Genomic DNA, 26,316 nt, shown 5'->3' on the forward strand with positions numbered 1-26,316 from the left:
TGCGCATTTCAATATGGCATCCCGTCAAGTCAGAGTGTGCGCATGTGCTCCATCTATGAGAGAAGGGCCCTCGACGGCCTCCTCCTTCTCAGCAAAATCCAATTCCAACTTTTCAAATTGCTTATTGCTCTGTGTTTTCCCTCCTCCTGGGTGTGTGTGTGTGTGTGTTTGTGTGTTGAGTTTGGCAGTGTATTTTGTCTCGTCAAAGGCTCCCATTTGCCTGCCGAAGATCACCTCTAACGTCCTCACTTTTATGCACTGTGTGTGGGCGTCTGCGTGCCAAGACACTGTGATGGTAAGATGTAACTAAGACACAAACACACACACACAAATGCACACAATCATTCAATCGCAACCACACACATCAGAGCAAAAGGTAATGACGGAGGCAGGCAGGAAGAGCGCATTACCAAGGTGAGGGGAAAAAGAAAGATGCTTCAGAAAAAGCGGCAGGTTAATGAACTTGTGTTTGATGCTTCACTCCCAACGCCTCATTGGAGGTCTATTAGAGTAAATACTCAGCAGAGAGGAGAGTAGATTGGACATTTGAATAAGGAAAAGCTCTGCTGGGATGAAAACGTGCTTGTGTCCTTTGATATGACCTGCTCAATACAGACTTCTAACTTTTATGGCACTTTTATGTTCTAGTAGTTGCTTTTTATTTAAACTAGCTTTTTTTAAAAATCTCGGCTTTAGTTTACCAGGCTTTTATTATTTATTTGATATTTAATCAAATTCAGTAACACCGTCAGATCGGGGTAACGGATCCGGCATGTTATTTGAGGATATAGAGGTGTCGCGCACAAAAGTGGATAGCAGGGCGTTGGATAGCGGAGGGTTGTCGCGAACGAAAGTGAAGAAGGTTGGGGAGTCGCAGAAGAAAGAAAGTGAACAATGGGCGGGAAGGAACGGTGAGTGAGGAGGGAGATCAGTAAAATGAGGTTCCGGATCAGATTTCAGAGGTGCCGGATCCGGTGTTTTCCAGCACAAATTGTGCTCGGCTTGAGTTTTCTCGGGTCGAGCACTCATATTTCCCTTTGTCTTTTTATGACAAAGACAAAGTGTATGCGCACTCCCGCTTGACACGGATGCTTGAGGTCCAGGCATGCTCGGGATGCACGCTCTTGTCCTGGGGCCTCATGTACGAAGACTTGCGTGGAAATCTTACTAAAACATTGCGTACGCACAAAGCTGTAAATGTGCGTACGCAGAAAAAATTTCAGATGTATGAAACACTGCGTACGCCGAATCTCACGCATATTCTTTTGTACATCTGAATGAACGTGAAACTGAGCGCAACATGCACGAGCACAAAACCCCTCCCTGCCTCCTCCCCTGTATGAATATGCTAATGACTATGCTAATGGCAAAACCCAACGAAAAAGCAATGGCAAAAGCAAGCAAAAAGAGAAACTTTGAACAGAATGTGAATTGGAGGTGCTGCTTTCGGAGGCAGACCGGAGAAAAGCGGTGTTATTTGCAAGTTTGTTCTCCGGAATTAACAACAAAAGAAAAAAATAGAGTGGCAGAGTTTAGCTGATGCGGTCAACACAGTTGGGTCTGAACATCGCACTGAGTGCATTAAAAAAAAGAAATAGTGTGGTTTATATCTGTAAAATGTTGCAGGACGTTTAACAGTCTCAGTGGCGCTACTCGTAAGACGCATGTGATCATGAATTGATATGTTCCAGCATGAGCTCGGCTCGAATCCAGCGTCTGATGAACTCTTTCTTGTTTTTTCCCCCGCTACATATCAGATTTTGCCAACTATTTATCACGAGAAAGACAAGTACGAATCATCAATAAGTTCATATCAATAAGCATCGTATTTTATTTGCACATTTATTGAATGGAAATGTTTCTGATTCACGCATGCAAATTTATCTTCAGATAGTGTCTTTATAGCAATGTGCGTGCGGTACATCGCTCAGATTACATTGGGAAAACAGGCGACTGCTGCAAATAGTGCTTTAATGTTTAGCTGGTCAACTGTATGGTATGGAAACCTTATATACCTGCTGAACCCGTCTCATACAGCTGCCATTGCAAGGCTCAGACCCTTTGTAGAGAGGAATTTAACACAACTGCCTCTAGGAGTCGCCAATGGAAATAAAACAGACACGCACAAAAAATGTGCGTACGCCCGCCAGAAAGCTGCCGTGAAGCTGCGCACATTCCCACGTTCAGTTCATTGTTAGTAAATCCAAACGTGAGCGATTCTGAGCGTGAAACCTGGCGTACGCAAAGTTTTTGTGCGTACGCAGCGTTGATACATGAGGCCCCTGGTGTTTCTGTTTGTTTTGTCTGCAGCATGCTGTTTTATTCTTAGCACCTCAGTCTAATAGGGTATATGCATCAATGTGCAGAAGGACTTTTAATTTTGCAGTAACCTGGGTCAGGCGCTTCTGGTCAGCTGTATGTAATTACAAAATTGGTGCATTTAAGGTTTTATATCTTTAAAAATCAATGATGGCTGGTTGATATGCGATATAAAGTCGGTCTCAGATTGTACAAGAAACACTGCATGAAATAAAAATGTTCCATGCCATGTCTTTCAAATTCCATAAGAATAAATATTAATCCACTTGTTAAGTGTGACATCACGCGAAGCGGCTTCCGGGTCCAAGCGCTCTATTCAACTGAATGGGGAGACTCATGAAATGGTAATAATAAACGTTTCCAAAGCGATTTAATGCTTTCGAAAATCACGATCGCAGAATGTACGTCCATGCCTAATATCCGATGGCCAGAAAGTGATGAATTTTTTTATAAATTGTTAAATTTTTGGTATTTGTTATGCAGCAAGCCCAGAGATTGTTGTGTACACTATGACTTTATATAAAATTATGATTTTAAAATGAAATGATTTCTCCACTCAAATGAATGAAGGCTTGGAACCGGAAACAGTATTACATACGTCACAAACACGTCACTACTTAACAAGCGGATAATAATATACATATATATAGGCGAGGCAGTGGCGCAGCATGTAGTGCTGTCGCCTCACAGCAAGTAGGTCGCTGGATCACTGGTTCAAGCCTCGGCTCAGATGGCGTTTCTGTGTGGAGTTTGCATGTTCTCCCTGTGTTGGTGTGGGTTTACTCTGTGTGCTCTGGTTTCCCCCACAGTCCAAAGACATGCGGTACAGATGAAATGGTTAGGCTAAATTGTCCGTAGTGTAGTGTGTATGTGTGTGTGGATGTTTCCCAGAGATGAGAAAATACTAGTTACTGTAAATATATGCTAAAATCATCTTTAAGAAAAAAAGTCACCTTAAACTAACACTAAATAATGGAAAACAAAGTTTAACTTTAAAAAAAAAAATTGTATTTGTTCATTTTAACAGTCCTGAACTAACATGAACTAACCATAAACAGTTTATGTATTTTTTTCATATACTTTAACAAATGTATATCGTATTGCTCATTGTTAGTTGTGTTAATGTTAATTACTAACTAATGGCATTTTCTTAAAGTCCTATTTTTTTGTCCTTCCTAATTTGTTGCACTATAAAAATCTATTAAAAGTTGTAGAACTTGTAGAACTTTTTACATTTAAAACTGTGTATTAAATGAATTATCAAAGAGACATGAAAGTAAACAAGTTTTATTCTTTCTTTCTTGTTTCATTTACATAAGAAACAATAAAGCAAATGAAGATTATATAGAACAGACATAGAGAAAAAACAAGAGCACAGAGGTAATGTGTGGTAGCTGATGTGTTCTTGTGTGCCACTGAGGTTTTGGGATCTGAAACAAGGGTCTCCAATAAAGCAAGCTAAAATATTTATGCCTTTGAAACAACAAGGGTGTGACGGTTTAGCACCACTGTGTCCACCAGAAGAAAAGAGGGAGAAAGAGGGGAAAAGTTGAAATATTAATGGTCTAAGTAAATTAAAGCTGAAGAATCGCACAAACAAAGAGTTTGTTTTTCCTCCAGTATATTTTCCTGTCATTGGTTAGAGAATAGAGTCGGTGAAGGGGTGCATTGTGGGTAATGAGACTGATAGACTTTGGGCTAGAAAAGATGTATGGATCTTTAACTTAATGCAAGTAAACATTGGCATTGATGGGTGTATAAATTTTAGGGCTTAGAACTCATAATGTTCTGCTAATATTCACGTCACGTAACACTTCAAGAAAACAGAAAATCCCATAAGGAAAAACTAAAACCAAACAACGTAAAGTCAGGGACAGACTGACAGACTATAAGACAGAAAAAAGACAGATTACAAAAAAGAAAAAAGGAAGGATGAGCACTGATGAGATCAGGGTGACACTGTTCTCTGATAAGGTGGGCGGACTAAGATAGAGGCTAGTTTGCATGTATCTCCATACACAGGCTGTTTATGATGATAGCGGCTTTCTTCAGATCCACAGAAAGCAGTGCATCTTCGCATGTACAAAGCAGTCCTTGACCCCAGCGACAGCCCCTTGACCCACTACAGTTACACAGAGCGGCTCAAAGCTACACACTTGTGCAAATAGACACAGAATAGCATAGGACTATAAATGTGCCGGAGATTAAGTTGTTATGGGTGGTATATTATTAAAAGCATATACAGGATCCATAATGCAGACAAAACTCCTGAGGGCGTTATTGTTTTTGTATGTTTTAATGTTAAATACACAAGGGGGCATGTACCTTACTAACAAGTAAACAAACAACTTGCGTATAAGAAATTACCATGGTGCTACTCTCTGCTTGACTTCTCTGGCTTTTTCTGTGGCCTGTATACAGCTGTGGGGGGAAAAAAATAAATAAAAGTAAATTATCTGAATTTACAATTAGTAGCTGTGTGTGTTTTGAGTAGAACATCGTTTTTTCTGTAAACTACTCTTGACAATTAATACAAATTTTATTTTTAAGGCAATTTTTAAAATTTTAAATAACAAAATACACTACCTGACAAAAGTCTTGTCATTGATTCCAGTTGTAAGAGCAACAAATAATAACTTGACTTCTAGTTGATCATTTGGAAAAGTGGCAGAACGTAGATTTTTCAGATGAATCATCTGTTGAACTGCATCTCAATCATCACAAATACTACAAAAGACCTATTGGAACTCACATGGCCCTAAGAATTTCACAGAAATCAGTCAAGTTTGGTGAAGGAAAGATCATGGTTTGGGCTTGCATTCAGTATAGGGGCGAGTGAGAGATCTGCACAGCGAATGGCAACATCAACAGCCTGAGGTATCAAGACACTTGTGCTGCCCATTACATTAAAAACCTCTGGAGAGGACAAATTCTTCAGCAGGATAGCGCTCCTTCTCATACTTCAGCCTCCACATCAAAGTTCCTGAAAGCAAAGAAGGACAAGGTGCTCCAGGATTGGCCAGCCCAGTCACCAGCCATGAACATTATTGAGCATGTCTGGGGTAAGATGGAGGAGGCATTCAAAAGGCATCTCTTCATGCACAGTATTAATTCTTTTTCCACGGCTTCATGACTTTATATTCTATACTGTACATTAATTCTGTTAAGTGATGAGTTTTTTGTCTAAGCAAAGTCAGACCTTATTGTTCTAATTAAATAATTAAAAATCAAGGCATGTTTATGTTTTATTTTGGTAAAATAAGCGTAATCTACAGGCCTTTGCCTTTCATATAAGCCACTTCTGATACCAAATGATTAACTAGAAGCCATTTATTCTGTTAATGATTAACATAAGTTAGTATTTATTGTTCCTAAAAGTTCCTAGGTGACAAGACTTTTAGCAGGTAGTGTAGGTGCCATGTTTATTCATTCATTCATTTTCTTGTCGGCTTAGTCCCTTTATTAATCCGGGGTCGCCACCGCGGAATGAACCGCCAACTTATCCAGCAAGTTTTTACGCAGTGGATGCCCTTCCAGCTGCAACCCATCTCTGGGAAACATTCACACACACACTCATACACTACGGACAATTTAGCCTACCCAATTCACCTCTACCACATGTCTTTGGACTGTGGGGGAAACCGGAGCACCCGGAGGAAACCCACACGAAGGCAGGGAGAACATGCAAACTCCACACAGAAACACCAACTGAGCCGAGGATCGAACCAGCGACCTTCTTGCTGTGAGGCGACAGCCTACCTACTACGCCACTGCCTCGCCTGCCATGTTTATATCCATTCATATCCAACTTATCTATTCATTTCTGAGTTAAGAAACTAAAATTTGGTGGAATAATGTAATTTTTAATGTAAAATTTCTATTTGATATTCTTATTTTTTAGAGAAATGCTCCAAAAGGACTATTTCTATTTAAACTTTAGAAGAAATGTCATCAAACCTATTATTATTTTATTAATTTACTTTACTAACAATTTATTAATTAAATTTATTTACATAAAATGTTTGGTAACACTTTAGGTCCCAATTCATGGTATTAACAAGCCATTAACTAACAACACTAGCTTAATAAACTACTAACTAGCTGTTTATTATTAGTTAGTAAGATAGAAGTTGGTTTCAGGTATTTGGTAGGATTAAAAATGCAGATAAAGATCAAACTTAATATCTACGAACGAACAGCTAATATCAATAACAGGCTGGAATTAAGCCAGTAGTTTATAGCATGAGTTGTGACCTTAATTAAAGTGTTACTAAATGTTTAAATGGTTACAGTATTTATAACAAAATGTTTTAAGAAGCACAACTTTTTCAACATTAATAATAATAATATAATATCTCTTGGGCAAACCAGCAAAGCATTATGCTTCATATGTTATAGAAGACTGAAAAAAAAATGACTGCTGAAAATTCCATCTTTTCCATCACAGTAATAAATTACATTTCAAATATTTTAACACACACTTTGATTTCATAAAACTATTAGGATGTCACCATATTATTTTTGGTAATTCCTGTAATTCAATAATGTAGGATGCCCATGCAATCCCAGTCTTAAAAATACACCCTTTGATACAGTTAAATACTTACACAGACTGGCACTTACACACACACACAGAGAGGAGTTTATCTCCTCCATCAATTTCCTCTGCATATGGTGGCTGTTTATGCATGGGCTCTTGTGCTACACTTTATCAAAGGCCTGTCCTCAGAGCCATGCATTATTTAACAAACCCAATCAGGATTCTGCTGCAGGTAGCACCACAACCCAGGTACTGCATACACACACACACAAACACGTACACACTAAAACACATCCTCCAAGTCTCCTTCGTCATTAAACCGGTCCATATCTGCACTCCATTGTTTTTTAAACGCTCTGTGAGGACGTCAGTACACGGCAAAGCTTCTAATTGAAACATGCACTATATAATTGATGGCTCTCAGTTAACAGAATCAACTTCTTTAATATTTCAGCATTGCACGCGGATGGAGTTTTACGTACAGTCTGTGCAAGGGTTCTAATGTTTTAGATGATTAAACGTTTCATTTGATGCATGTTCATCTGATCGCTATGATTATTTTATAAAGCAGGTGCCCGAGTCAAGTGAGGTAAGCAACCATCTGCTGTCTCCAACACTGCACTTCCGTTGCTCCTGTCAGAGAAACACTGGATCGCTCAAGGCAGAAAAGGAGGAAGTGCACAGGTGTGTGTTTATGTAAGGCGACGAGATTGAAAGACAGTTATAGATAAAACAAAAGACAGTGACAGCCTTAGATGAACCGAATCCTTGCAGAAGTAAGGTAAGAAAGTTTGTGTAAATAAACATAGCATCAAAAAGTTTTGAATGTCGGGGTCTCGGGCCACCATCTGTCCACCTGTTGTTGACTATATATACAGTCTCGCTTGTGGTTCTGACATGGTTACAGTCACCTCTTCCTGACCCCTTTCCAAACACCTCATTCACTCGGCTATATTCCGGGCGCCTGATGGACGCTGTTTATTCATCCGCACTCTTTTGTTGAGGGAATAGCAATGAGACGATTGCATCTGCTTTACCTTTGGCCTCAACAGTGATGGCTTTGTAAGGTCAGGAGCGGAAGCAAGTGTGTGCGTGTGTGGCGGTCAGTGAAGGTGAATGGCGTACAGAAGGAGCTGTTTAAGTCGCACTTGTTCACCCCTTCCCCTTCTCCACTCCCAGTGGCCTGTGCAAACGGAGGCATGGAAATATATGCAGCAAATAAAAAAACCTAGAGTGACGGTGAGGGCAAACCATCAGGATGTGGAGGGTAAAGAATACGAAGACTGAAAGAGTGAGCGTTTCACATACAGAGGCACGTGGATCTGAAGGTCGGCCCGGCATTGCACCTTTTTATTCGTGAGAATGCATTGTGGGATTTTGTGTTTGCATATTAGGCCTGCAATGGATTCAAGTCTGTACTCACATGGATGACACGGTGACCTGTATGGTAAAGCTATGGCTATGATTCATAAATGCAGAATCAGATTTGTGTTGGGGCTTGTTGGAGTGGTACTGTTATGCTTTGCTTGAGTGCTGAAGGAAATAATGGGCGGCAATTAGGCTCATTTGTACCTGATACTAAGTTCTATCATGAGTTGTAAGATAAGAAAATATTGGTAAAAGCACAAAATACAAGCAGGAGTTTTGTTGTCATAACCTTGCTAGATTGTTGTTTTTCACCATAGCATCATTTTTATGCTTTTTGATTCATGCGTAATTATCGCTGACAGGTTCCAATTTTAAAATGCATCTCGAGCATTGCATTCTATTGTGTTCTGTTGCACTGGCTTTTTGTGACAAGACAAATATTCCTCAGATGTTTTGCTCAATATTGTCGTGATAGCATTGCACATTTCTGGATATTTGTCTTCTGCACATGCATGATGGAAATCTGTTTCAACGCATCTGAATTATCCACCAATAAATCTGATGGCTTTTTGGGGCTGTTTCAGGATCGTCTTATTCAAGTTTGAGGTCATTTGAGTCTGCTGTGATGTGGTTGGTTATCTTGCTAGAAGTAGCCATCACAAGATGGTTCACAGTGATCATAAATAAATGGCCAGCAGTACTCAGGTAGGCTGTGGCATTTTAGCAATGCTCAATTAGACCTTAAGTGTGCCAAGAAAATATCCTCTAAACCAGGGGTGCTCAACCCTGTTCCTGAAGATCTACCTTCCTGAAATTAAATTTATTTTGAATTTAGCTCCAACTCTGATCTAACACAACTAAACCAACTTGAAGGAGCCCTTGGTAATTAAAGTCAGGTGTGTTTGATTGAGCTTGCAGCTAAAATCTGCAGAAAGGATTTCTAGGAACAGGGTTGAGCACATATGCTCTACACCTTGGCTGTTTCTCAATATGCGTTCTTCAGCGGTCTTGCGTCCTCGTGTTCTCGTGCAACGTCATCATCAGCTGCCTAAGTTCAGTTCCAATACTCAAGACCGCAAGTACGGAGGACGCGTGAAACTTCCCGGATGTGTTCTTGATATCGAGGACGCACTGATGCAGGCTTGAGCAGCGAACTCGCTCTGGAAGTCCCAGATGTCATTGCGACTGGAGGGTGGAAGCGCAGCATTTTATTTAGATTTATTATTAAAGTTCAGAGATATCACTTATTTACCTCAGGAGTTTCCCAATATGAAACGGTGAAAGTAAACATTAAAATGGATATCGTAATAAAGGAATAAACACATTTAGGGTTGTTTGTTTGCTGAAATTCGTTTTAAAATCTGTTTTATTTATATTGTGCAGAGTATATTTATAATGTTTTTATGCAAAGTATATATTTTGAAGAGGGAAACAATAAATCGTTGTATGAATGCTGTAATGTTTAAATAATTTACTATTTAAAAGATACTATTTATTACTATTTAAGATCGCAGCATCCCATTTCTCAAAGGAAGCATTCTCTGCCCTCGCGGTCTCCTGAGTTCGTTCTTCCGAGGACACCTGGCAAGACCGCTCTCCACAAGAACGCAAGTCCGTTCTTTGCGTTCTTGGAATTGAGAAACAGCCCAGGAGTGCCCAAACTCAGTCCTGGATTGCCGGTGTCCTGCATATTATAGGTCCAACCCAAATTAAACACACCTGCAGCAGCTAATCAAGCTCTCTAGTTACTACTCTAGTTATACTAGAATCTTCCAGGGAGGTGTGTTGAAGGAAGTTGGAGCTAAACTGCACAGGACAGTGGCCCTCCAGAACTGAGTTTGGGCACCCCTGCTCTACACCATTACACCAGCAGCAGCCTGAACCACTAATACGAGCAAAATAAATCCATGTTTATTTGCTTTTTAGGACCAATTCTGACCATAATATCTAAGTGAAACCACTTAAATCAAGACTCATTAAACTTGACAGAACCATTTTGTAATCATCTATCATTTCAGGTTTGGCATCATTGTGAAATAGTAGTTTCGGTTTGTTGTTCTTAGCAGACCGAAGTGTCACCGGTGTGCTCTTCTGCAGACCTTGATTCTAACAAGTGGTTATTTTAGTTAATGTTGCTTTTCTTTCAGCATAAAACATTCCAATCATTCTCCTATGACCTCTGACATCAAAATTTTCTCTTTCTCTGTAAAAACCTAGAGATTTTTTTGTATGAATATCTCAGTATATCAGCAGTTTCTGAAATACTAAGATCAGCCCATCTGGCACCAACAACCATGCCATGTTCAAAATCACGTTTTTTGTCCATTCTGATGGTTGGTTTAAACTTCAGCAAAGTTCAGCATATCCCTACCAACATCTGTCATTTTTTTGACTGATTTATCATGAGAGGTAACAAAAAAGCTTTAGTCCTATAACATCAGTTAATGCTGTAACACCACCTCTATGCATGCAAGATGTTACACTGAGGGAGTTCACAGAATTTTTATTTCACACATACTGAAATTAAAATAAACTTCACAAGCCTGTTTTTCCCTTTTTCCTTCTTTAATTTCTCTACATGTGTATACAGTATTTAGTCCACACAAACAAAAGTAATCAATATCCAAAACCAAGCAGTCATTGAATGTAAACAGTCCGTGTAAATGATATAGATGGTTGGGTGAATGTTGGGTAGATGGATTTGAGTGCGATGCAATAAGATCCACTTCCTCACACTGGGAAAACGGTAGTATGAGGAATTTAAGAGTCACTGACTGTCATTCCACGTGTACACATATAGTTCATTTGCCAATGAGAAGCATAAAGAACGTTGAAACCAAATCATTGCAGTCCATTGAAAGCACCAACAAACACCTCAACTGAACATCTCTAGGACAACGGCTCCTGTCTACATAAGAAATAAACATAGGGCAAATCACAACCAACCATTGAAAATACTTTCAAACTTAAAACGTATTCAATACTCACATTTGAGCAGCAACAATAATGTTCTCAAAACAATCAGAACTGGAGTGGGTTGGTAGCCTCAGTTCACCATGTGGTTCCCTCTACCAAACACGACTCACTTGCTCTATGGTGAGCTGGAATATATCCAGTTCTCACTCCCCTCTAGTGCAACCTAGTGGCCTGTAGTAATATTGCAACCAGTGCTTCTCGCATCACAAGAAACTAAAACAACAATTAAAGCATGTAACGTTTGTTCGCTACAATGCAAACAGCAGTCTGCATTGAAAACTATTTGCACCACTTGTTCTCTTTTGGAATCAGAAAGTGTAGAAATTAAACATGCTTTTTGCCACAAAATATCATGGGACTTTTGTTAATGTGACCACATCTGTCTCCTATCTTTTAACAATATGTGATCATATTACCCAAAATGCATCTTAATAGCGGGTGTAAACGGTATTTGGCCTGGTTCCTCTGAGTGCAGCAGGACCTGTGGATTCCTGTTGTAAAGGGGCGGGTGAGGTGTCTGCAGGATGTATGGAGCTCTGCCAGGCCAGGCTGTATCACGCTGGGATGATGCTGGCTGGCTTTCCCATGGAACACGAGCCAGTTGGCAAAGACATCGAACCCCTCCTTTCTCCAACATCAGTCCTTGGTGGAGAAGGGCGAGACCTCTGCAGCAGGAACAGAAGCTGTTAAACAAACTTCATTAGCTGCAGTAAACCTCATTTACGCTCAGCTTATGTCATCTTGAATCATGATTAACATGTTTGGATGAATATATTTCATTAAAATCTTTCATACAGATTCTGTAGATTAGAGGTTTTCGATCTGGAGTCCTGGGATCCCCAGTAGGCCGCAAAGGACTGCTAAAGTGTAAATAGAATGTTAATATTTAATTAATATATACACTCACTGGCCACTTTATTAGGTACACCTTACTAGTACCAGGTTGAACCCCGTTTACCTTCAGAGCTGCCTTAATTCTCCGTTGCATAGATTTAACAAGGTATTGAAAAAAATCCTCTGAGATTCTGTCCAAATTGACATGATTGCCTCACACAGTTGCTGCAGATTTGTCGGCTGCACATCCATGATGCACATTTCTCGTTCCACCGCATCCCAAAGGTGCTCTAATAGATTGAGATCTGGTGACTGTGGAGGCCACTTGAGTACTCTGAACTCATTGTCATGTTCAAGAAACCAGTCTGAGTTGATTCCCTCTCTATGACATGGCACGTTATCCTGCTGAAAGTAGCCATTAGAAGATGGGTACACTGTGGTCATAAACAAACGAACATGGTCAGCAACAATTCTCGGGTAGGCTGTGGCATTGACACAATGCTTAATTGGTACTAATGGGCCCAAAGTGTCCCCCACACCATTACACCACCACCAGCCTGAATCATTGATACAAGGCAGGATGAATCCATGCTTTCATATTTTTTACACCAAATTCTGACCCTACCATTCGAATGTTGCAGCAGAAATCAAGACTCATCAGACCAGGCAACGTTTTTTCCATCTTCTATTGTGTCTATTGCGAATTGTAGCCTCAGTTTCTTGTTCTAAGCTGACAGGAGAGGCACCTGGTGTGGTCTTCTGCTGCTGTAGTCCATTCACCTCAAGTTTCGATGTTTTGTGTGTTCAGAGATGCTCTTCTTCATACCTTGGTTTTGACGATTGGTTATTTGAGTTACTGTTGCCTTTCTCCTCTGACCTCTGGCATGAACAAGGTATTTGCGCCCACAAAACTGCCCCTCACTGGATATTTTCTTTTTTTCTGACCATTATCTGTAAACCCTAGAGATCTAGAGATAGTTGTGTTTGAAAATCCCAGTAGATTTTACCTGTTTTTATGTTTTGTTTTGTTTTTACTCATTTTTATTATTTGTTTTTATTTTTATTTTACTTGTTTCTTTTATTCTTGTTTATGTAAAGCACTTTGAATTGCCATTGTGTATGAAATGTGCTGTATAAATAAACTTGCCTTGCCCTGCCTTGCCTTGCCTTAGATCAACAGTTTCTGAAATACTTAGACCAGCCCGTCTGACACCAATAACCATGACACATTCAAAGTCACTTAAACCACCTTTGTCTCCAATCTGATGCTCAGTTTGAACTGCATCAGATTGTTTTGACTATTTCTACATGTGATTGGCTGATTAGAAATTCGGTGTACCTAATAAAGTATCCGGTGAGGGTAGTTAATATATATTTCAAATAATGAATAAATAAATTAGATATTTATATCCCAACTAAGTCAGGATGTCTTTCTGTGCTGAGTTTGCATGTTCCACAGTAGGTGTTATAGGTGAATGAGATAAGTAAACTTGCCATAGTGTGTGTGGAAATAGTTGAGTATTTGGGTGTTTCCCAGCACTAGGGGGTTTGTGCATTTTCGTGTGTGGGTTGCACCAGAAAGGATATCTGTTGGTAAAACATTTTCCGGATTATGTGATCAATTTTTGAGAAGATGTGGTTAATTTTGAGCTTCATTTGTGCCTTTTATATCTTCCAGTTTTCAAATCTGCTCCAGGTCAACATCACAGAAAGTGTACAAATTAAACAGAAATCCATTGTACGTTGTTATGTTTTTTCGAAGTTTAAATGAGTTCTTACACAAAAATCTGGTTGCTGTTTACATGAGAATTATAATATATTTGGGAATTCCTGGCATCTAAAGGATTGAAAAGCCCTGCTGTAGATTATACTCAATGTGACCTTGAATTGTTGATTAGTTCGGTTATAAAAAATGTAGTTATTTAAAACATCAGCAGTACATATAAATATATTTGTAACAACAGCTAGAAGCATTTCAATCTCTGCTCACACACACACACACACACACATGTAGCTTGTTCCACGCCAGTGCTCCCCGCTCCTCATGCCTATTTGCACACAACAAAAAATCAATGGCTTTTTTCCACTTAATCTCCTGATTAATTTATTGCTTTACTGCATGTCTGTGTGTTCGTGTGTGTCCGTGTGTGTGTGTGACAAACAGCTTTGTATGTGATACAGATATTATTACACAAACACATTAGTCAGGAGGATGCTGGCATTTGTAAGTATTGATCGATGGACGAAGGAAGACGCCTTGCAGCTCATGAGCCATTGGAGGTAAGTGAATGCCAGAAACGACACCTCCAGTGTTTTATTGAAAGAGGTTACCAAAACAACTCGCACTTTCACTGTAATATTTGTAAAAGCACTTGTTCAGCAACTCTATGAAGTATCACACACTGTTGAATACATTTTAAAAGTGTTAAAGGGTTTGGCCGGGCTGAATGTCCTAAATCCTGGTTTGCATACAAAGCTATTTCTGTTTTATTTTTCGAAAAGGGTCTTGCTGTTTTTAATTGTTTACCTTATTGTTTAATTAAGATTGCTTTACATTTTTAAGCTGTTATTTGCATGTGTATAGATATATTAAATTAGTGATGCAAACACCTAAGTCCACCTGATATTTTTCTTCTTTTAAATGGGCTTTTTTTTATCAGTAATTTCATTTTAACACCATTGTATAAGGCATTAATAGCTGACTAATAACCTATTCAAGGTCATTAAAGGCAAATTATGGAACCCAAATATAGGAGGCTCATCAAACCAAAGATGTCAGACAGCCTGTGAGTGTTTTGTTGTTGTTTTTGCATCTCAGGTCTTCACCTCCCCTTTTTTTCATTACTATAAAATATTCAAATACATTTCAAACTGATTATTATTGAGGCTAAGGAAGCCTCGTACTATCTAATAAGGTTTAAAAAAGCATTTCACATTGTGATTTATTTATTAATGTAAACTTTTATCTAACAAAACTTTTAATTAATGTCCAATCTACAAGACACAGAGCATGCTTCCTGAATCCTGTGTAGATACGTGATGAAGCTTCGTGTTTAAAGCAAGATAAGTTGGACCCAGCATGTGGCATTTTGATATGCAGGGGTAAAACATAATACCCTGGGGCTTATACCTCACCTCAGAAGCACCTGGCTTTATGGCAGGGCTTTGATGGCGCCGTGCGCAGACCGTTTTCCAACAAACACAGCGTTACGTGCATTCCTTGATCCACCCGACACGCCATAACTCAAAATCTGAGACATGTGTTTCCTATCCTAGGTGTCTTCTTTTAGTGTTTCCTTCAAATAGACTGTATTTTATTCTATTAAAATTCACTCGATCAGCAGATTTTAAAAATTACGGTCTAGATTAAACAGAAACTTTGACCCGGCTGTCAGGAATTACAAGCTCTCTCTGCAGAAGTAGATAAATGCTTCGCGGTAACATTTTTGCCTGGCTCTTAGAATGCAAATCAAGGCCTGAGAGCACCAGGTTTGTAATTGTTCATTAGTAGGGTGGATCAAAGTTGATTTTCAATTCCAGTCACCATTCTGTATGTAAATTTATGTTATGGGTGGTGAGCATGCAAATACCATTTAGAAGCCGCTTTGGTGGCTTTGTAATTTATGAAGCATGTACTGTGCCATTACAGCAATATTATTACATAACTGGATCATTAGAAGACGTCGGGCCTCTGATTTGTTTAGTACCGGTTCTGCCTGCAAGGTTTCAATACCGCTCTCATTCCATGAGAGTTATTTATTGAGCACCTTTTAGCGTGTTGTCCATGTTAGGTGAGATTATTCAATTGTTCTGAAGCAAATTAAAACTTAAGCAAAATGTTGTTTGTGTGAGAGAGAAGGGAGAGAGTGAGCGCCTTGGGCAGTGAACTTGCAACGAGGTTAGTGACTGAAGGGATCTTTGGGGGTGGTGAGGTCAGTAGGGTTAAACAGAAGGTCGTGACTTTGAACCTTTTCTTCGACCAGGCAGATCCCTGTCCACCCCTTTAGCTCCATAGGCTGGTGATCAACACAGCTGAGGGGAGACTGTGATCCATCAGCCTAAACAGCTCAGAGAAACAGATCTTCAGCAAGAACAAGCCCTCTGGTGATCCACCTCGCTATATTAGAGAAGTTCAACTGACAAACAATTACTATAATACTCACAAAAATCACCATAAAAGTTGTTTATAAGACTTGATATATTCAAAGTTTAAAGCCATCTGTTTATTTAGTTCACTGTTTGCTAAATTTTTCTTCTTCAGGTCGTAGATCATTTGTTCAGATCATTTAGCTCAGTTTTATAAACAATGAATCGTTTCACTGGAAAGATTTGATTCAAAGAATGATTTCTTCACAAATCAGACTTTAAGCAAACCCATATAGATGTGTGATTACAAATACGTACATATGTTCAAATATATTATCTATACTTTTGTGGGGAAAAGCTTTTTTTTTTTGTTTGCCTGGATTAAAAAGCATTTTTTCACATAATATAACAATATTATTGTTTAATTGAATTAGGCCCCTTTATATATATATATATATATATATATATATATATATATATATATATATATATATATGTATATATATATATATATATATATATATATATATATATATATATATATATATATATATATATTCATCTGAGCTGTTAAAATTTGTTATTCTGTTTAATAATATGTTGAAAAAAAAATATTTTCTTTAAGCAACATTTGGGAAATATTTTTTAAATAAAATACATTTTTTTAACCATATTGTGATTTTTTAAAAATATATCTTGGACATGTGACATATTTTACGCATATGAAATCCAAATATGCACTTGTATGTGAGATATGTAAATTGACTGACTTGTTTGGCTTCAAAATTGTTTTACACAATTTATGGTGCTTACTTGCTGTTTTTGGTGCTGAATAGCTGGAAATTTAAGCATTGGAAATTGGTAATTTATTGAAAAAGGTAGCCAGGGTTGTTAAAATAGAATAAGCCATAACTTAATTATATGGTGCAAAAGGTCCCTGGTGCTTTGGGCAACATGAGAGTATTTATTTATTTTTATTGTTATCAGGTAAAACTGTTCATAGAATTATATAGTTTCCGACTAAATAGCATTGATACTCTTAAGACTCTTTTTTTCTTCGTCTATGGGTATAAAAAAGTTTGTTAGGCAGAACCACATATTTCCAAAGTAACCGTATCACTTTATAGATTGTTTTATAGCAAGTAGCTTTACAGTATTAAGCATAAAAAGTAGTGTTGACTCTTAAAAAAAGGTGGAGCCTCAGAGCCACCCAACCTAATAGCCACCCATTCTAAATGAAAACTGTATTATCTAGCACATTTTTAGTTGTGTAGTTAGAAAGCCAAACTTGTCATAATGTGCAATATTTCATGCTTTGTGGTTGGCTGGTGGCATGCAGGTATTACACTGATTACTAAGCCATAGTTACATCCTTTAGACAGAATATTTAAAATAGCATGCTATGCAATATAGGGAGCGCGTCACAGGTTGTCATTGTTCAAAAATTAACGAATGTAAATATAAAAGCAACTAGAGCTCTATAAAGCAAGCTAGGTGGAAATTAAAAATAGTCACATCAATCTTCCGCTGGAACAACATCTTTATAATAGCCCATCCGTAACAGAACACAAGCGACATTAGCTTTGCGTGACTAAAATAGTTTTAAAGCAGAACATTACCGTCTAAAAGAAATACTTCAGCCATGGTGTCGTCCTTCCTCCAGGGTACAAAAGTAACTCCAATATGGGTCTAGGATTTTAAAAAGTTTTGATTCAGTATTTGTTTTTACCGCTGTCACTCATGTTCATGTGACTGCGGTACCCGTGTGGTGGATCTGGGTGAATGGGTGCGCAGTTGTACAAATCTACATTTGTTGACCGACAGTTTGGGCTACTTATCAGAATTATGGTCATTTATTAGCCTGACAATATTTAATTGGTGGATTATTTTTAGTCTTATGCCTTACCCAGAATATAAAAATACATATAAATACATTTAAATCGTTTACTTTGATCATTACTATTGGAATGTGAAGAGAAATTTTAAAAATATGTTTCTGATGACAATCAACAGCTGCACCTTTAAGCGGTTTCAAACTTCTGCAGTGAACTTCATTTTGGGCTGATATTGTTTAAATACGATTTCACACCAGACATTAAGACTGATGTTTAGAAGTTTGGGATCAGTAAGATTTTACTTCTTAGATGTTATTTTAGTCAGCATTATTTGATCTATATATATATATATATATATATATATATATATATATATATATATATATATATATATATATATATATATATATATATATATATATATATATATATATATGATCATATATGATCATATAAGATCATTTGTGAATAAATCATTCAGCTCAGGTTCATTCACTGGAAAGATTTTTTTCAAAAGAACAATTCCTTCAGAAATCAGTCTTTGAAAAAAAACATATAGATGTGTGATTACAAGTATGTACATATGTTCAAATATATTATCTTCTAGGGAAAGTCTTTTTTTTTTTTTTTGCCTGAATTAAAAGCACTTTTTATATATATATTTTTTAAACTATATACAGTTAAAGTCAGAATTATTAGCCTCCCTGAAATATTAGCCCTCTTTATTTTTCCCCAATTTCTGTTTAACGGTGAGAAAAAAAAAAATCAAGACATTTCTAAACAGAATAAATGAAAAAATATATAGAGCTTAAAGGGGCTAATAATTGTGACCTTAAAATAGTTCTTAAAAATTAAAAAACTGCTTTCATTCGCCAAAATAAAACAAATAAGATAAAAAAATATTATTAGACATACTGCTCTGTTAAACACCATTTGGGAAATATTAAAAAAAAAAAAAATCCAAAGAGGACTAATAATTCTGACTTCAATATGTGTTTTAAAAACTTTAATTTTGATAAATATTTTTGTATTAAAAATTTTAATGAATATTTTTTTTCTATTTCTATGTATTATAAAATATAGTTTATCACAGTTATGGCATTGTTTCTTTAGAAACCATTTCAATGCTGATTTGGTGGTCTAAAATACATTTCATTGTTAAAGAAAAAGAACATCCTTTATTAGAAATATAAACCAAATTTTGCTCAATTTTAAATGTTTTTTACTGTCACTTTTGATCATTGATTTGTTTCAATATAAATTATGTGAGTATATAATGCCAGACAGTCAGAATTCCAGTATTTTCTTTAAAGAATTCCCATGAATATCAGCATTTTCTGATATTTTTGAAGTGTGCCTTAAGCATTTTTCTCATTGGAACTCAGCGCTGAACCGTTCTCGCATTTTGACTTCCGTCCTTCTGTCTGATTCCCCAGCGCGTGTCTGTCAGATGACACCGGCTGATGGAGTCTCTGTCTGCTGAGGCATGTCAGAAATTAGTGCTGCTTGCCAGAAACGCCTGTAGTGCTGTCAGGTGAAATTAGAAAAAATGGAGGCACTCATCCTAGCGACAACTTTACAGTGCGCAGGGAGGGAGGGCTGTTCATTTGAGTCAGTTGGCAGGGGTTTAGTGCCTTTCATCGGAGTGGCGGAAAGGCTGTGTGAAGATAAGATGAGCCGCGCGCCATGTCTTTGACACCGATGGATTAGCAGTGATAATGTGATGATAGTAATTGAGCTCGTAATAATTGCTCAATCACAAGACTCATCCCAAGGGCCTAGTGGCAATATTACAATTCATGTCGCCACACAAGCATTTATGAAACGAGTTACATCATTCAGGGGATTCCGTGCAGGGATTTTGTTTTTTCTTTGTTTATGGTTAATGGGGGCAATCTGTGCGGGTTGGAAGTCATCCAAAAATAAAGACTTTAGTTAAAATGCAATGCTTTTCCACTTGGCTGTATATCCCAATATTCTGGTTTGATTTTAATTCGACTTTTTGCTTTTTAGCTTAACTTTGTGAAGCTATTTTTTACTGGTAGATAATTAGCTAAATTGTTTTGAACATAAAATCCTAACAATTGCTTTTAATTGTGCCAGCAGCGAGATGCACGACGTCCTTGTGTTCGTCTGCTTGATAAAAAAGAGAGAGAGAGTTGACAAGGCCATCTTCTTAGTGTCAGAATTTTCTCAGAGAATCCAACACAAAACCCCAAGTTGCTGAAAAAAGAAAGAAAGGGAGAGAAAGAAAGGGAAAAAAACAGCTGAGGGTGTAAATAATTCATGCAGACAATATGACTTTTTTATGTAAATTTGGTGCATTAACCCTCTATTAGAATGATGGACGACAGATATGGGTGATGTTTCCTTGGTAAGAGCTAATGGATGACCATCATAAATTCACTGCACATTTTATTGTGTTGCCAGGGAAATTGTGCCTGCAGGCAATGTTGTTTACTTTTATGTAGAAAAAAAATCCTGCCTGTCTTCAAAAGGGAGAGGGGAAAGGGAGGGAATAATGGGCTGATGGCCAGTGCCTTGTTATGCACCTTTAGCCACATTTGGGGTGAACGTTCCTCTTCCTCATCCTCTTTTGCCTTCACCATGATGTCATCGCCAGACTAGCCATAGGCATTCATTCATAAATGCACACTGTCTCTCTCTGTCTCTGTATTTCCTCTCCTGTCTAAAAAGACTGCATTATTGTACTTGACCTCCATGTATAAATAATTATTTTAAACTTGATTTTAGCACTTCCGTGGAGCACCTACCCTTCATTTTAGGCAAATGTGGCTGTCAAGGTTTAAAGGAAAAGAAAATACCATAAAACTATTTTAACAACTTCTGTGCAATAGTTCAGGTTTTCTGAAGATATACAATAACTTTATATGAGTAGCATACTCTTGTGGTATGTTTATGAGAAATAGCCTCACTCTTCAAAATAAAAGTTCTTCCCTATTGAGGGTTCCATGAAGCATCTTTAACATCTATGAAACCTATAAAAGATTTCCATAGTGGAAAATCGTTTTTAATATCACTGATGTGCTCTTCACACTTCAAAAATAGCAATTTTACACTCAAAAAATGTTTGCTGTTTATTTAAACTACTTTCAAGGATCTATTTTGGGTTTACCTTTTACTTTATATATCAATGATCTTCCGGCCATTTGTCTTTATAATAATATGCAAATGTATGCGGATGACACTGTTATACCCTAAACAGTGTTTTTTGTTCTTTTCTAAGAATGAAAGGTTAAGTGTAGTACCAGATGTATTTGTATCTGGGGAAAGATTACAAGATGTATCTGATTACAAGTGTCTTGGTGTTTTGATAGATTCACAGGTTAAAAAGGTTTGTAACCGGGTCAGATTCAGTTTAGCAAATTTTTGATTTATTCGTGATGAGATGTCATGTGAGGCTGCTCTGATCTATTATCACTCCATGATCATTTCCCATTTCACTTATTGTTTAACCACTTGGTCCCAAGCTAGCATTACTACTTTGAAGCCTCTTGAATTATTATACAAACAATCCTTAAAAACCCTTGATAAGAAATAAGTTCAATTTCACCATTGTTCAATATTAAAGAAATGCAACCTGCTTAGTTGAAAAAAATATATTTAAAAATTAAATATGTACATATTTGTTTAATGTTTAAGACCTTACATAAACAGACTATGTTTATTAATTAATGTGCATTGACCCTGTAAACAAATAAACTAAACTAAACTTATTTAAATTGTATTTAAGCAATAAAATTCTTGAGTTTTTTGACAACTTAGTTGTTTTAGTCAAAGTCAGCTTTGTTGTCAATTTAACCACATGTACAGGACATACAGAGAATCGAAATTGTGTTACTCTCAGACCCTAGGTGCATAACAGATAATATTAATACAAAAAGTAGAACTACAAAAACAAATTACAATAAATACAATTACACACATAATATAATGTAAAATAATATTAAGGAATCTACAAATATTAGTACACTTAAGGGCATTTGGGCATATGTTCAATCCACTTTGTAAAAAAATAAAATTAAAATAAAATAACAATAATAATTTTAATTAATTTCCTCATGTTGTACTAACACAAATCAATTATGTGGAACCCTGCATTTTTTTTACAGTGTAAAACACTTCGCAGAGTCAGCTAACTGCAGACCAGTTGTGTGGAATAAAGTGTTAGTGTTTGTAACAAAGTATCTACAGGTTCTGTATTTTGTGATTCACAGTTTATTTATGGTTATCTGGTTAAATTACAGATATTTTTAGTGTAGTAAACTGTAAATTTCTTAAAATTAACTAAATGTAATTCTATACTGTATATAGAATGAATTATCCATTTCTAAATATAAAAATATTTTATATTTCACAATTCTTAATGGGAAATAATTCATTCATTCCCTTGTTAAAGAGGGCCTATTATGCAAAAATCACTTTTATAAGACTTTTAACACAGTTGTGTGGCAACAGTCTGTGAATATAACCAGCTTCTAATAGTAAAAAAATAAATAAATTATAATCACACTTGAAAAAAACTGCAGAAACACTTTCATTGGCTTTTTCCCTTTGAACGTGTCATCAGAGGGAGAAAATTCCACCCATTAGTAGTGATCTCTCCCTCATTAGCATAAGATGTTAGTCATGTTTTAAATCTGCCACTATGCTGACACATAGGAATTTGTAGCTCCGCCCTCTTTTGAAAAGAGCACATTCTCATTAGAAATTTGAAGTGAAAAATGTCACACTTAGGATCAAAGCCTAAAAGGGGCCGTTTTAAAGAGTTATAAAAGATTATTTGATGGGTATTTTGTCCTGAAACTACATATACACACTCATGGACATCAGAGACTTTTTTTACAGTACATCTAAAAAGGGGCATAATAGGTCCGCTTTAAAGCTTAGGTTTTTTCACAGATTTTTATGCTTATTTACTTTAAATCCATGTTTTTTTAATCTCATGGCTGGGTGGCTTGGTTCACAAATTATAATGCTTCAAAAACACTTTTACAATCTTGTTAGAACAAAAATTGAATGAAGAATACTTCATGAACTGCTAAAAAAGTCACAATGCCTTTTTTTCTTATTTTGCAGCTTGGTAGCTCATATCCTCACTCGTTTTGCATGAAAAAGAAGCCTTTTGAGTTCCCCACAAGATAGACAGGTGAGTAAATGATTACAGAATATTCATTTTTTGGATGAACTATCCCTTTAAGACCCTCTTTGTCTTCTCCGGAGTGTTTTCTGTGAAGGACCACTTGCTTAACTTTCCCTAATGAGCTATGAGTTTTGTCAGGAAGCTTTGGTGCAGTCTGTGTTAGGCAGTCTGTGTGTTTCTGAGAAAGGCAATGGGAGAGAGAGCGAATGAGCGCAGAGGTGAAGCAGATGGTTGGGTGCAGCTGTTCGACAATAGACAGACTGGTGAAGCACCTCTGGATGCAGCCGAGCATCAGTGCCACATCTGGGCTTTAGTCACACCACAGTCTTTAATGGAGAACCGAGACTCACATAGCCATTTATATCTGAAGATGCATCTGTAGAAGACAGCAGGAGACAACAACATCCTGACTAGTGCATTTCAGAGAACATGTGAGATGTGTTTAGTAGCACAAAGAGATGGTTTTGGGTTCAAATCCCAGGCTGATTTTCTGTGTCACCCCTCCTACACACACTGGGGTGCAAATAGGTTGGCTAAATGGTGGAATCAAAAGCCATGTACTTTGTCCTCCACGAGGCCGTCTGTTAAACATATAGGCTAGATGATAATTAACAGCACAGCTGGCTGGTGCCATGTGTTGTAATAGGTCTCGGCTCACTGCTTGGTCCTCAGAGAGTCTTTACCATGCGTTCCTAATTTCTCAATTTGTCCATGGCTTTCTGCTCTGTATTTCTCCAGTCGGCCTTGTTCTTTCTGTAGAGATCTATTTGTTATTATTTGTAGGCCAGGGGTTTTGAACTGAGAGCTGAAAGATTTCATGTAAGGTCAAGGGAAAAAAAATTTAGGACAGTGTCTAAAACTGCTTTGAAACAGTATGTGTTATGACGAGTACTATACAAATCAGTAAGGTTGAAGTCATTGTTGAACATAATGTAAACTAGCCATGGTATCTTCTATACTACACATATTAGTACCTAAAAAGTTTAAAAGTTTTCCTCTTAAATTTTTTAGGTACTAATATATATTTTTGAGGTACCAATATGGACCCTTTAAGTACAAATGTGTACTTTTTGAAAAGGTACCACCCCAGTGACAGCTCATGTACCTTTATTTCTGAAAGTGTACGATCCATACTAATTATATAGTAGTAAAGTATATCGTAGTTACCCCATAGAGTTAGGGTTATTTTTGTAGGAAAAATATTTTGATGGTTAAAGATGGCTTTGCCACTCTCAATGTTAACTGGCAAGGCCAAAGGTATTGTACAATCCTTTGGTATTGCGCAAATAAAGTCTTGCTGTTGCAGTTTAAAAATCAACTTGTATAGAGGGCTGTACACATGGGTTGGGCAATAAAACTGAAACAACTGGCTAATTTAATGTTGGAGGTTTCATGGTTAAATTTGACATGTCTGGTGGCCAATCTTTATTGATTGCACATTCCACCAAGAGCAAATTGGTTCTAAGAAATAATACATTATCATTATCATTATCAGAACAAAAATAAAACAGTTCAACTGAAAAAAAAAACTAAAACAGAGACAAATGTTAACAAAACATTTTTTAGACACAGAATTAGAAACAGCACAGGAGGAAAACAACAATAAGGGTAAAGACGAGGATCAAACGTAGCCGGACAAACAGGGAAAACCACTATGTAATGCTTCACGGGAAAAAAAACAAGACTCAGCAAAGAGTCTGTGTGAATGAGGTGTGAGTTTAAAAAACTAAAACAGAGACAAATGTTAACAAAACATTTTTTAGACACAGAATTAGAAACAGCACAGCAGGAAAACAACAATAAGGGTATAGATGAGGATCAAACGTGGCCGGACAAACAGGGAAAACCAATATGTAATGCTTCACGGGAAAAAAACAAGACTCAGCAAAGAGTCTGTGTAAATGAGGTGTGAGTTTAAAAAAACTAAAACAGAGACAAATGTTAACAAAACGTTTTTTTAGACACAGAATTAGAAACAGCACAGGAGGAAAACAACAATAAGGGTAAAGACGAGGATCAAACGTGGCCGGACAAACTGGGAAAACCAATATGTAATGCTTCACGCGGAAAAACAAGACTCAGCAAAGAGTCTGTGTAAATGAGGTGTGAGTTTCCAGCCCAGAAACTGATTCCACCATTTGAATTATAGTTTGAGCATTTGATTTGTTGTTTAATTATTGCAGAATTGTACTGAGTTGTTCATGAAATTTAAATTTCAAATACATTTAATTTCTCATTTGAGAATATATTTTTTATTTATTATTTGATCGTTTAAGCATTTGATTAATCATTTTGGTAGTTGTTTTGAAAGTTCGTTTAATATTTAATCTTTTCATTTTCATTTTGTTAGTAAAAAACGTCCATATATACATAACAGTTAAGTTAAAAGAAATTAACAGTCCACATGAGCTAAGCGTTTTTTATTTATTTATTTATTTATTTTTGTAGAGCGAACTAGGTAAATGTGAGATAAAAATTCACATTAAAAGTCTTTCTGCAACTTTCACTTTGGACTGTGGGGGAAACTTGAGCACTAGATTAAACTCATGCAGACATGAGGAGAACATAAAAACTCCACACAAAAAGGCTTCCTGATTTAACTGGGACTCGAACCAGCAACCATCTTGCTGTGAGGCAACCATGCTAACCACTTAGCCACCATGCCACCACTAAAACAATATTTAAATCAGATATAATATTGTAGTGTGTTAGTAATAATGCTAACAATTCAGCTTTGCCATAACATGAATAAATTATTATTTTTAAATATATTAAAATAAAAAACATTTTGATGAAGGTGCTACACTTAGCACAGTGTCATAGTTGGTATATATACTATATACAAAGTCCTCTGTTGAATTAGTAATATGTTTTGTTTAAAGCTAAGCCAGTAGTCTCCAGGTGTTTTTATCTGTGTGTGTGTTTGTCAGCTTCGTTCAGTGCCTGTTAGTGGTCTCAGAGGGACCAGGCCCAAAGGCCTCTCTCTCCATCTGGGAAACTGTTTCCAGGGAAAGCACTAGTCTGGTGAGGTGGCATTCTGCTGCTTCTTGACCACTTCAGGCATGTTTATATACTGAGGCAAACTTACTGGTGAGAGAGTTCAGGTGTGCCCAAGAGAGCTGGAGCAGTGGTTGAATCTCTACGTGCTGTATTTACTTGCCCTGTAGCATTCATACACAGCACATGCGCACAGT

General features: G+C 37.1%; 1 protein-coding gene and 1 long non-coding RNA gene across 15 annotated transcripts in view; one reads left to right on the forward strand and one right to left on the reverse strand.

The window, feature by feature from the left end:
• LOC147840339 (uncharacterized) overlaps positions 1 to 13,206 on the reverse strand; it is a 328,044-nt gene extending 314,838 nt beyond the window's left edge. The window contains exon 1 of the long non-coding RNA XR_015511671.1: positions 12,997 to 13,206. This is a non-coding gene — a long non-coding RNA (uncharacterized LOC147840339). The remainder of the gene's footprint in view (positions 1 to 12,996) is intronic.
• The window catches only part of LOC147840340 (uncharacterized), a 357,076-nt gene that overhangs the window by 238,467 nt on the left and 92,293 nt on the right, over positions 1 to 26,316 (forward strand). For 9 of the 14 annotated variants that reach the window (XR_015511616.1, XR_015511619.1, XR_015511618.1 and 6 more), the window contains one exon: positions 23,059 to 23,128. The gene's annotated coding sequence lies outside the window, so the exon portion shown is untranslated. Of the gene's footprint in view, positions 1 to 23,058; positions 23,138 to 26,316 lie in introns of those variants that run through there. The other 5 variants (XM_087287357.1, XM_087287347.1, XM_087287345.1 and 2 more) reach the window with 1 other exon arrangement.

Source organism: Danio rerio, chromosome 16, assembly GCF_052040795.2.
Source record: "Danio rerio strain M-AB ecotype USA chromosome 16, GRCz13ab, whole genome shotgun sequence".
Taxonomy (NCBI): Eukaryota; Metazoa; Chordata; class Actinopteri; order Cypriniformes; family Danionidae; genus Danio; species Danio rerio.